This window comes from Ovis canadensis, chromosome 21, assembly GCF_042477335.2.
Source record: "Ovis canadensis isolate MfBH-ARS-UI-01 breed Bighorn chromosome 21, ARS-UI_OviCan_v2, whole genome shotgun sequence".
Lineage (NCBI taxonomy): Eukaryota > Metazoa > Chordata > Mammalia > Artiodactyla > Bovidae > Ovis > Ovis canadensis.
In genome coordinates this window covers 39,479,116-39,492,194 of record NC_091265.1, presented here as the reverse complement: position 1 = coordinate 39,492,194, position 13,079 = coordinate 39,479,116, and the positions used below count along the sequence as shown (strand labels likewise).

Sequence of the window (13,079 nt, the reverse complement as noted above, 5' to 3'; positions counted from 1 at the left end):
CAATAATAAATGAGATTTAGTTGTCCATTCTGGCAAATAGAGGGCTTACAGGGCTTAGAGTTGTATTTACTCTGACTTAGAAAATTGTTTCTCAAATTCACGTGCTGTGTTAGATTGCAAAGACATTTGTCCTTGAGCCTAAAGAACACATTTTCAGATTTCACATTTAAGAAACTTGGAATGAATGAATTTTATATATATTTACTTCTTCCTCCTTCCCCCAATATTACTATTAAATAAATGTTGTTTTTTCAGTTAAGGAAATGTGGCATGTCCCTAGGATATTAGCAAAATAACTAACATTTATAATCCTTCTTTGCAGAACATTTCACCCAAGAATGATATCTGATGAGTCGTTCCATCCTTGTTTTAAGACACAGCTAGAGATAAAAATGCCAGTTTAATTAAGAACTTTATACTTAGTAATTTTTAACAGCTTTATTGGGGTATAGTGTATGTAGCATAAAGTTCGCCTCATTAAAATGTATACTTCAGGGAATTCCCTGGCAGTCTTGTGGTTAGAACTGCACATTTCCACTTCATGGGACCCAAGTTCGATCCCATCCTGCAATACGCCAGGTGTGGCTAAAAAAGTAAGCCCCCAAACAAGCAAGCAAAAACAAAAACAAAAAAAAACCCCAACAGTGTTTTACTAACCCACACGAATTAGAACAAAAATTATCTCAGTGAGAGTGACAAATTCAAACAAACAAAAATCTTAAAAAAAATAAAAGTACAGTTCAGTTGTTTTAAGTGTATTTTCAGAGTTGCACTTGCATTATAATACTCTAATTTTAGAACATTTTTATCACCCCAAGGAGAAAACTTGTATCCATTCCCTTGAACTTAGCCCTAAGTAGCCACTTACCTAGTTTATGACTCGATAGATTTGCCATCTGGATATTTCAAATAAATGAGAATGTAAAGCAGGTGATTGACTTCTTGCACTTAGCAAATGTTTTTGAGGTTTATCCATGATACACACTGTTATATGTAGCAGTGCTTCATTCTTTTCTTTCTTAAATTTTTTTTTTTTTTTTGCACCACACTGTATGTGGGCTCTTAGTTCCCCCACTGGGGATTGAACCCACACCCCCTGCATTGCAAGTACAGTTTTAACCCCAGGATCACCAGGGAAGTTCTGCTTCATTATTTTTCATTACTGAAAAATATCCCATTATATTGATATACTACATTTTCTTTATGCAATAATCTGTTAATGTCTTTATGGGTTGTTTCCACCTTTGGCTTTTATGAATGATGCTTGTGTGAATCTTTGTGTGGATATATTTTCATTTTTTTCAAGTGTATGCCTAGAAACAGAATTGCTGGAGCATGTGGTAATCTTATATTTACTACTTTGTGGAACTGCCAAGTAATTTTCAAATATTTCATTCCCATTAACAGTGTACAAGGAATTCAGTTTCTTTTCTTTTTTATAGATAATTTCTGTTGTCAGTCTTGATTACAGTCATTCTGGTGTGTGTGAGGTGGTCACTGTGGTTTTGCTTTGGGTCTCCTTCATGACTAAAGATGTTGAGTATCCTTTCATGTGTTTATTAGAGATTTATATGTATGCTTTCGCAAAATGTTTATTTAAATACTGTTTCCATTTTCTAATTGGGTTACTTTTTTATTATTGAGTTGTAAAGGTTCTTTATATTCAAGATTGCTTAAAAGATTCAAGTTGCTTAAAAGATGCATGATTTGCAAGTATTTTCTCAGCGTCTAGGAGTTGTGTCTTTAGCAATTGTTTATGAAGGAAGTGGCCTGCCTCAGAGAGAGCTCCTTAAACCTCATTCCTTCCTCCTTTTCCTACAGCCACTGTGATAAATGAATATATCAACACATCATTACCTGATTGTATTTCATTTATAAGTTCTTCCCATCTAAGTTTTCCCCAGCTGCATGATTCGATTACCTATGCCTTTTCTTAATTCTCCTTGCTGTCGTTGTTCAGTCGCTCAGTCGTGGCCAACTCTTTGTGACCCCGTGGACTGTAGCCCGCCAGGCTCCTCTGTCCATGGGGGTTCTCTAGGCAAGAATACTAGGGTGGGTTGCCATGCCCTCCTCTAGGGGATCTTCCCAACCCAGGAACCAAACCCAGGTCCCCCGAATTGCAGGTGGATTCTTTACTGTCTGAGCCACATATTATAGGGGAATCTTTCTGAGCAAGGTAATTGAGCATTCTTTGCTCTGAGGAGGTGAGGACTGAACTGGATACCCAGGATAAGCAAGTGTTAATGTGGCTAAGAAGGAAGAGCATGTGAAAGTGTCTGTGACCCAAGGGGACAAAGCCCTTTTGAAACAGGAAATAAAGCACAGTGGTAGGAGCTGAGCAGACAAATGTGAGAATGAACTGAGGGAGTCAGGTGCGGGCAAACCCGTGACGGGCTGAGGAGGTTATATTAAAAATGTTTGTCCACATTTTAAGACCAGTGAAAAGTAATTGAGGGGTTTTAGAAAAGACTGTAAGATGATCACCTTTGAATTCCAAAGAATGAATTGAAAAATGAACAGTGATTATGAGAGTTCCATTTAGAAGCTATAGGAAGAGCTCAAGTATTGACTGCTTAGATGTGGGTAAGATGATGGTAGCTTCGATGAAGGTGGTAGAAATTAAGATAAAAGAATGAATCTGAAAGACATTTAGAAAGAAAAATCAATGAAACTTGGTGGTTTGATAAGGGATTATGATGCTAATTCTTCTGCCATGATTTGACTGTAACTGTCTTGGTTTCACTCTCCCATTCTACCCCTTGGACCACTTAAAACCTCTCTTTTCCCATTTCTTCATTTAGAAAATATGGATGGTAGTATTTAATTCATATGAATGGTACATCACTTTTAGAGCAATACCTAAATCATAATGTCTGCTCAAAAATATGCTAAACAATTAAATGTGTTATGAAAAATTCCGATTATTAGCATTTGTCTCTTTAAAAAATTGAAGGAAAGTGAATATTTTCCTAAAAATTAAACATACTGAAGACTTATGGTTCTGGCCAAGTTGAACTATCCCCATTCCTCCCAGGTTCTTAACAACTAAAAAACCCTTGGATATAACGCAACAAATGCCCGGGTAGACTCTGAAGGGTAGGTAGACGATGGACTACCTAGCAACTCTGGGAGATGAACAAGAATGCGTTGAGTTCCCTGTTTTTGTTTTGCTTCTGGTGTCTCTCAGATGGGGAGCTAAAGAAGTCTGGAACCTGAATCCATAGATAGGCTCAGAGGAAAGACTGCTCCTAGAGAAAGAATGAGAAAAGGGAGTCTAATAGAACAGAAAACCTTTCTGAAAACTCACCCTCCTTGAACCATATGATAGTAGGAAATCTGCTTGGCAGAAGCAGGTGGTGCTTTAAGTCCCTCTCTGTGGGGATGTTGGTGGGCCCATGGAGCTGGGCCTCCCCTCCTGTCCAGCAGCACACAGACTGTGCAAAGCCAGGGCAAGGCAAGGTTGATGCGCAGTCTGTCTCCCCCCAACTTCATTGCCAGGGGGTCCATCAGAACCTCCACCTCCACCCAGGATGGACAAGGCTGTACGACATGGAGCTACCATTACACTTAATGCTGAAAGACTGATTAGTTTCTCCCTAGCATTGGGCACAAACCAGTGATGGTGTGCTTTCCTGTGTGACACAGCACTGGAAATCTTGCCACAGAATAAGGTGGCAACACAAGGAATTAAAAAGCATGCATATCAGAAAGGAAGAAATAAAGCTAATCCTATTTACAGATGACATGCTTATCTGTGGAGTCAATTCCGAGGAATCTACAGGAAAATCTTACAACATAAGTGAGTTCAGCAGTCACAAGCTGTACAAGAGTAACACACAGAATTGATTTTATTCCTATATACTATCCAGTGATACATAGAAATTAAAATTAAAAAACAACATCATATACAGTCACTCTGAAATAGAGTGAAATTCCTAGTCATAAATCTAATGAAACATGTACAGGGTCTGTGTGCTGAAAATTGCAACACGCCAAGGGAAGAAATAAAAGTGTAGGTAAATGGGGAAACATACTGTGTTTACAGGTTAGAAGGTTCAATATAATAAAGATGTCAATATTCCACAAACTGATACATTTGATAAAATTCCTGCGAAAATCCCAACAAGATTTTCTCTAGAAATGGGCAAGCGGTATCTAAAATTTATGCAGAAAGGGAGAGGAACTAAGATGACTAAAACAAAATGGAAAGGGTAAAATGAAGGGAATTACCGTTATATGATATGAAGGCTCTCTGTACTCACAGTACTCACGGCAGTGTGGAATTGGCAGTGGAATACACACACAAATCAGTGAAACAGAATAGAGAATCAGGAAAGAGAAGAACACAAATACAAACAATTGGTTTTTGACAGAAGCTTTTGCAATTCAATGAAGGAAAGGTAGCCTTTTCAACGAATGACACGCATAGGCCAAAACCTAAATTTCTTACCATATGCAAAAATAAATTCCAAGTGGGTCACAAACTTATAATCTAAGAGGCAGAAGTACAAAACTGTTAAGAAAAAAATGGGAGGAAATCTTTGAGATCTAGGGCTAGAGAAAGAGTTCTTACATGTGATATCTAATGCACTATTAATAAAATTAAAAATATGTAAATTGAATTTCATCAACAGTAAAATATTTTGTATTGTGAAAGGCTGTAACCAGGATGAAAATACAAGCTAGAGACTGTGAAAACATCTGCAAATCACATATCCAACGAAGGCTTTATATCTGGAGTATATGAAGAATTCTCAAAACTCAACAGAAAAGAAAAAAAGATCCAGTTGTAAAATCAGCAGAAGACATTTCACCAAAGATATAGATGGCAAAGGAACATTGGAAAGATGCTATCATCATTGGCTATTAGCAAGATGGCAAATTAAGATCTTAATGTGGTATCATAACACACACAATATGAATGACTAAAATCATAAAAATGACAGTTCCAAGTGCTAGCAATGACGTAGAGAAGTGATCACTCATGCATTACTCATGGGAATGTAAAATAGTACAGCCACTCTGGAAGTTCATTTGGTAGTTTCTCACAAAACAAAACATGCCCTTACCAGATGCCCCTATAATCACACTCTTGGATATTTATCCCAGAGTAATGAAACTATAGCCACATGAAAACCTGTGCACAGATGTTTGCAGCACCTTTTTTCAGAGCTGTAAAGCACAGGAAACAATCCAAGTCCCTTCAGCATGTGAATGGTTGAACAAACTGATACACTGTTCCAGTGGAATACTACACAGCAGTAAAAAGGGATGAGCTATTGAAGCTACAACAGTCTGAATGCAACTCGAGGGCATTAAATCTATTTTTTAAAAAGTCAGTCTCAACGATTGCTTAACTGTGTAATGCCACAGTATAACATTGTCTAAATGACAACTATCGAGAACCAGGTTAGCGGTTGATAGGGGCCAGGAATTGGGGGTGATGAGGTATAGTGTGGATAGGTACGAAGACAAAGACATAGCATGACTGTGGTGGTTGTGGTTACACAATTTATACCAAGTTAATATTGCTTAGAACTGCACCCACATATACATAAACACAACGTGAATGCAGGTGGAAAGCATAGTATGAACTGAATAGTTCTGTAGACTGCTTAACAGTGATACATGGATGCCAGTTTTCTGGTTTAGATATGACGCTCTCTAAGACGGCACTATGGAGAGAAACTGAGTGAAGGAGATAAGGGGCTCTTTGTACTATGTTTGCAGCTTCCTGTACATCTATATATTTTTTTAAGGTAAAAGAAATTATCTACATTGTGACCAACACTGTAGACATTTGAATAGCTTCATAATATTCTGAGAGTTTGGAAAGAATGCAGGAGAAAGAACGAGGATATTGGGGTTTGAGTCTTTGACATACAACTTAATATCTATTTACGTATAGATGCTCCAAACTCCAATTTCATCTGTGAAATATGACTTATAAGACCTGCTCGGCATATCCCAGTGAGGTCACTATAACTTTTTTTTTTTTTTTTTGGTAAAATGCAAACTAGATTGCTTTTAACAAAGTGAAGCTGTAGCCAGTCAGATCCCGAATATGAGACATTTGCAGTCACAGCTGTAGTGACTGTTTCAGTAGCTTGTTTGGATGCTGTTTAATTCACTAAGAAAAAGTGTGTTAATTGAAAATGGCTGTTGATTACAATGTTACAGAAGTAGATGGGAGTCCTTCTGAGCCATCCCATGAAAAAGAGAAGAAAGGAGAAAGGATCCATGTGATACTGACAATGTTTAATGAGTACTCAGTAAGTATTAGCCAACTAATTAATTAAATTTTAAATTAAATATTAGCCAACATAGCAATAATTATCATCAGTATGGAGAGGGCAATGGCACCCCACTCCAGTACTCTTGCCTGGAAAGTCCCATGGACGGAGGAGCCTGGTGGGCTACAGTCCATGGGGTCGTGAAGAGTCAGACACGACCGAGCGACTTCACTTTCACTTTTCACTTTTCACTTTCATGCATTGGAGAAGGAAATGGCAACCCACTCCAGTGTTCTTGCCTGGAGAATCCCGGGGACGGGGGAGCCTGGTGGCTTCCATCTATGGGGTCGCACAGAGTCGGGCACGACTGAAGTGACTTAGCAGTGGCAGCGTGGAGAGTTTGACAGAATCATTATTTCTTTGTCCTGAGTGGTTTGATACTCCAAATATACTATAATCAAGCTGGTTTGTATGTCAACAATCCTAAACATAAATCCTTCACCTTCCCAATCTATAGTCTTGTTTCTTGGGAACTATAATTGAAGCTAAGCAAATATTTCTTTGTTTAATATCTTTGTGACCTGATGGACTATACAGTCCATGGAATTCTCCAGGCCAGAATACTGCAGTGGGTAGCCATTCCCTTCTCCAGGGGATCTTCCCAACCCAGGGATCGAACCCAGGTCTCCCACATTGCAGGAGGATTCTTTACCAGCTGAGTCACCAGGGAAGCCCAAGAATACTGGAGTGGGTAGCTATCCCTTCTCCAGCAGATCTTCTGACCCAGGAATTGGACTGGGGTCTCCTGCATTGCAGGTGGATTCTATACCAACTGAGCTATGAGGGAAGCCCAATATCTTCAAAGAGGTATTCTAATTTAAGTGTATTTAGAATTATATCTGTTCATAGCTTTCCTGCCTGAACTTCCAGCCCTTAAAGAAAAAGTGAATTTTCTTAACCAGCTTAACCACCATTCAACAACGAAGTCTGCTCACAAGTAACTAATAATAGTGGGGAAAATAGCAATACTAGTAGTAGCGGTAACAATGATAGTCAAATAGTTTACACTTATTGAGCACTTGCTAGTTACAATGCTATAATACATATCATATCTATATTAACTGAGTCCTCATCACAACCCTAGGAGATGGGTTGTATCCTATTCACATTTTACATATGGAAACTAAGAAGACACTGGCTGTTTGAGTCACTCAAATGCCTACAGCTAGTAAGTGGCATAGCCAGGATCATCTAACCCCGGCTGTGTGCTTCCAAAGCCTCTTGCCTCTGTGTCCTGCTACCTGTCACAGATGCTTGTCTCACACTGTCTACAGCATCCACAGCAGCTGGAAGGGGATTTGAGATTTTTAGGAGGAGACCATTTCTTCTGTCGCCATCTCTGTTCAACATAGTTTTGAAAGTGCTGATTACTTTGGAAACTTACGTGTGACTAAAGATAATAATGGGGGAATGTTTTGAAACCCTTGTCCTTTGAGGATAGATTGGATTTTCAGTGGGTATTTGGGGCCAGTACAGGAAAAGACAGTCTTTATTCTTGGCATCATGGGATCACTTCCCCAGTGTCTAGAGTCACAGGTCCAAACCCCTCCACTTAGTAGTTTTGTGATGTTAGAGTATTTAATAATGTAATCTTTAAATTTAATAATGTCTTCATTCCTTAGTTGTAAAAATGAGCATATTTCATGTGGTTGTTGGGAGAATTAAATGATACATATATAATTTTAGCTCAGTTGGAGAAGGAAATGGCAACCCACTCCAGTATTCTTGGGAAATCCCATGGACAGAGAAACTGGTGGGTTGGAGTCCATGGAGTCACAGAAGTCAACATAATTTATTAACTAAACCACTTCTGCCACCATTTAGCTCAGTGCTGGGCACTCTGGGCTCACTATCATTATGTGAAGCAGGGCTTCCCAGGTGGAGCTAGTGGCAAAAATACACCTGCCAGTGCAGGAGACATAAGAAACCTGGGTTCCATCCCTGGGTTGGGAAGATCCCCTGGAGGAGGGCATGGCAACCCACTCCAGTATTTTTGCTTAGAGAATCCCATGGACAGAGGAGCCTGGTAGGCTACAGTCCATGCGGTTGCAAAGAGTCGGACACAACTGAAGTGGCTTAGCACAGCACATGTGAAGTAGAGGGAGGTAAAGTCTGGGTTATAGAAGATTTGCTACAGTTTGTCTCCTCAAGGTTAACTAGTTCATAGGGCATTCATGATAAAGCTTGCAAATCTCATCACCATATATTGTGATATCATTGCCTCCAAAGTGATAAAAGATATTAAATTTATTAAAAGCTCCAAGATGGGTTAAATTCATATGGTGTCAAGAGCACATGGAAGCCTGCACGGCAAGGGTGCTCATATGAAATGGTATTTGAAGCCAGGCTAGGGCATAGATTTTTCACTTTATTATGAGAGTACTTTGAGTCCAGGAAAGTCATGACAAGCTAGAGAGGTAGTAATTAACTTATACACTTGTAAGATAGTGATAAGGCTACCTCGTCAGAGAAGGGGCTTTGCATCAAGGATACTGGGAGATAACAGGATTAGTTCAGTTCAGTTGCTCAGTCGCATCTGATTCTTTGTGACCCCATGGACTGCAGCAGGCCAGGCTTCCCTGTCCATCACCAACTCCTGGAGTTTACTCAAACTTATGTCCGTTGAGTCAGTGATGCCATCCAACCCTCTCATCTTCTGTCATCTCCTTCTCCTCCCTCCTTCAATCTTTCCCAGCATCTGAGTCAGCTCTTTGCATCAAATGGCCAAAGTATTGGAGTTTCAGCTTTATCATCAGTCCTTTCAGTGAATGTTCAGGACTGATTTCCTTTAGGATGGACTGGTTGGATCTCCTTGCAGTCCAAGGGACTCTCAAGAGTCTTCTCCAACACCACAGTCGAAAAGCATTAATTCTTCGGTGCTCAGCTGTCTTTATGTGAGTCCAACTCTCACATCCATACATGACTACTGGAAAAAACATAGCTTTGACTAGACAGACCTTTGTGGGCAAAGTAATGTCTCTGCTTTTTAATATGCTATCTAAGTTGGTCATAAGTTTTCTTCCAGGGAACTAGTGTCTTAATTTCATGGCTGCAGTCACCATCTGCAGTGATTTTGGAGTTCAAAAAAGAGTCTGTCACTGTTTCCATTGTCTCCCCATCTATTTGCCATGAAGTGATGGAACTGGATGCCATGATCTTAGTTTTTTGAATGTTGAGCTTTAAGCCAACTTTTTCACTCTCCTCTTTCACTTTCACCAAGAGACTCTTTAGTTCTTCGCTTTCTGCCATAAGAGTGGTGTCATCTGCATATCTGAAGTGATTGATATTTCTCCTGGCAATCTTGATTCCAGCTTGTGTTTTATCCAGCCCAGCGTTTCTCATGATGTACTCTGCATGTTAGTTAAATAATCAGGGCGACAATATACAGCCTTGACATACTCCTTTTCCTATTTGGAACCAGTCTGTTGTTCCATGTCCAATTCTAACTGCTGTTTCCTGACCTGCATACAGATTTCTCAAGAGGCAGGTCAGGTGGTCTGGTATTTCCATCTCTTTCAGAATTTTCCATAGTTTATTGTGATCCACACAGTCAAAGGCTTTGGCATAGTTAATAAAGCAGAAAATAGATGTTTTTTTCTGGAACTCTCTTGCTTTTTCGATGATCAGGTAGATGTTGGCAATATGATCTCTGGTTCCTCTGCCTTTTCTAAAACCAGCTTGAGCATCAGGGAGTTCACGGTTCACATATTGCTGAAGCCTGGCTTGGAGAATTTTGAGCATTACTTTACTAGTGTGTGAGATGAGTGCATTTGTGCGGTAGTTTGTGCACTCTTTAGCATTGCCAAAGAATGGTTCATGACATTGTACAGGAGACAGGGATCAAGACCATCCCCAGTAAAAAGAAATGCAAAAAAGCAAAAGTAAGCCCTCAGGAGGGCTTACAAATAACTGTGCAAAGAAGAGAAGTGAAAAGCAAAGGAGAAAAGGAAAGATATACTGTACATTTGAATGCAGAGTTCCCAAGAATAGCAAGCAGAGGTAAGAAAGCCTTCCTCAGTGATAACATGATAGGTGTGTTAATTAACCCAATGGGATAATCCTTTTCGACTGTTTATCAAATTATTACATTGTACATTTTCAGTATCTTTCAATTCTGCTTGTTAAGTATGCCTTTATTAAGCTGATGATGGGAGTGGAATGGTTGGAGACTGGAAAGACAACAGTGGACCAGACTTCTGGAATGTTGCATACAATCATTTCTCCACACTGTTGTTTCACCTGGAGTGCCCTTCTTGAGCATTTCTGGCTGAGAAAACCATGACCGTTTTTAAAAGGCTAGTTCAAATACTATGTCTTTCAAGAAGATTTTTCTGCCTATTAGAAGGCATTTCTTCCCTCCAGTGAACTTCTTTTCGGTTTACCTTTGTTTCTCTTAGCAAACATGAGCATACATGCTCGTTGGCCTAGGTCATTCTGAATTATGCCTCTTATTCCAGTGTAGTTATTCCAGTGAAAGTCCCCTTTCACTCTAAAATATGTTCCATTTATATGATAAAATATAAGGTCACCCACTTATAACTCCTTTCGCTTCTCCCTTGTGTTCTGGTTAGTGACATATTGCTGTCTGGTGACCTCTATTAAAATGTTCATGTGAGCAGGGACCATATCTACTCATTTGTAATACCAATACAGACTCTAACAATTATTTATTAAGTGGATTTAAATACGTCTATTGAAAACTCTTGGAGTCTAATCCTTCATTCTTAGACTTTTTTGTGTTCCTAGCGTCTCTTGGTATTGCACCTGTACATATGAGGTGCTTGCTAGGTCTGTAAATGTGGTCAGACATTCACAGGGCTCTACTATTTCCAGAACAACCTGAAGATTATTTGAGCACTGACTAGAAGTGTGTCTTCATAAATCTCCTCCCCTCACACTGCTTGCTAACCTGTGCACATGTCTCTCTGACCGTTTGATTTGGTCTTCCGGCCTTAAGAAAAATTTTCTTTGGAAAAATGCAAGCTGTTAAGAGCAATGGGCAAGTATCTACTTGACCTTTTTGCTTGTGGGTGACTGAAACAGCTCTACTTTGCAGAATTTAACTTTTCTCTAGGACTCTTTAACCTAGTCTCTGTTAGGAAATTTAAAATGAAAAGTTAAAGAAGATAGGCGTTATTTCACTTGATTGCTACATTGATCTAATAGTTTGCTTAACAAACTATATTGAGTGTTTAGTTTTGTTCAGTTAGTATTGTTTTCTTTGAGGTTTCTAGCTGGGATTTCAACTATTGTTTTATAGCCTTTTATGGCTTCAATAACCCTACTTGGTTTTTCTCCTCAAAATTTCTAAGTCACAGTAGCAAATGTTAAAGGGAGTAAAAGGCATAAACTTTTTCACATTATTTATTTACAGAGAAGTCACTTAGGTGAATATAAAAACTTCCCAGTGATGAGGGGAGAGGGTAGTTATCTGTGAAATCTTGATTTCTGCCTTGGAATCTTTCAGTCCATTTCATAGTGTTAGATATACTTTCCCCTGTGTCTTGTGAATTAAGGATGCTGTGACTATTTGAATATATGTAACCATATTATTAGAGAAGGAAATGGCAACCCACTCCAGTACTCTTGCCTGGAAAATACCATGGATGGAGGAGCCTGTAGGTTACAGTCCATGGGGTCACAAATAGTCGGACACAACTGAGCGACTTCCCTTTCTTTCTATAGTTTCTTTTAGAGAAGGAAATGGCAAACCACTCCAGTGTTCTTGCCTGGAGAATCCCATGGACAGAGGGTCCTGGTGGGCTGTGGTCTATGGGGTTGCAAAGAGTCGGACACGACTGAGCAACTAACACACACACACACAACGATATTACTACACGTCAGGCATCAGCACAGTGGTTACATTCTGAATCCTGTGAAAATGGTTAGTGCTCCTCTGCTAGGCTGTATTTGCTGGGCCTTCCTCTTTAGTTTTACCCTCCTTGTTCTTTTGGAGAAGGATATTGGGAGGATGAGACAGGTGGTTGGACCACGAGCTGAACCCTGGCAATCGGAGCCGCACATGCAATCCCTGCCCTTGTAATGTATATTCTGGCCACTGTTCCCACCATCAGAGCTGTTTAAAGGACACAGCCCTGAAAGAGCAAGGTATTGATGAGACCATGAGGATGTAATACGTGACTGAACCCCATTAAGGCCTCTATATAAACTTTTAAGATTCTGGTGGGCAAGTGCAGAGATCTATTGGCCTTGCACCCACCCAAGACCAGCCTCATATGTAAGTCCCCTTGCTTATTAAATCTGTGTCTAGCAGTCTGGAGTGTCTACCTCTTTCTTTGGTCTCCTTGCTCTCTTTGTATGAAGGCCAGTTTCAGATTCTACCCAGGAAGCTTCCAAGGTTTCCAACCAACATGTTCTAAAGAAGCCATGGACTCTCTCCTGTGGATTTGTTTCTTTTCCTTTTCTTTTTCTCAACCTTGCAGGAAGGTTTCCCAGCCTTGGGACTGTTGACATGTCAGACTGGTTGAATTCTCTGTTGTGGTGCGCCGTCCTGTGCATTGCTGAACGCTTAGCAGCATCCCTGCCCTCCATCCACTAGATGCCAATAGCATCACCTTTCTCAAAGCACGGCAAGCAAACGTATCCTCAGATACTGTCAAATGTTTCCAGGAGGAAGAAAAGATGCAGAATTGAACACCTCTCCCCGCCACCCCTTGAGAACCTGGCTTTGGAGCCTCTGCAGAAACCTTTGCAGCCATGAAAGAAGCAATGACCTTAGAGCAGCACTTAGGAATCATTGTCACTTGGATAAATCTCTTGACTTCT

General features: G+C 39.9%; 1 protein-coding gene across 4 annotated transcripts in view; it reads left to right on the top strand.

The window, feature by feature from the left end:
• Positions 1-13,079, top strand: part of NELL1 (neural EGFL like 1) — a 1,018,153-nt gene that overhangs the window by 610,586 nt on the left and 394,488 nt on the right. The gene's annotated exons all lie outside the window — the stretch shown is intronic.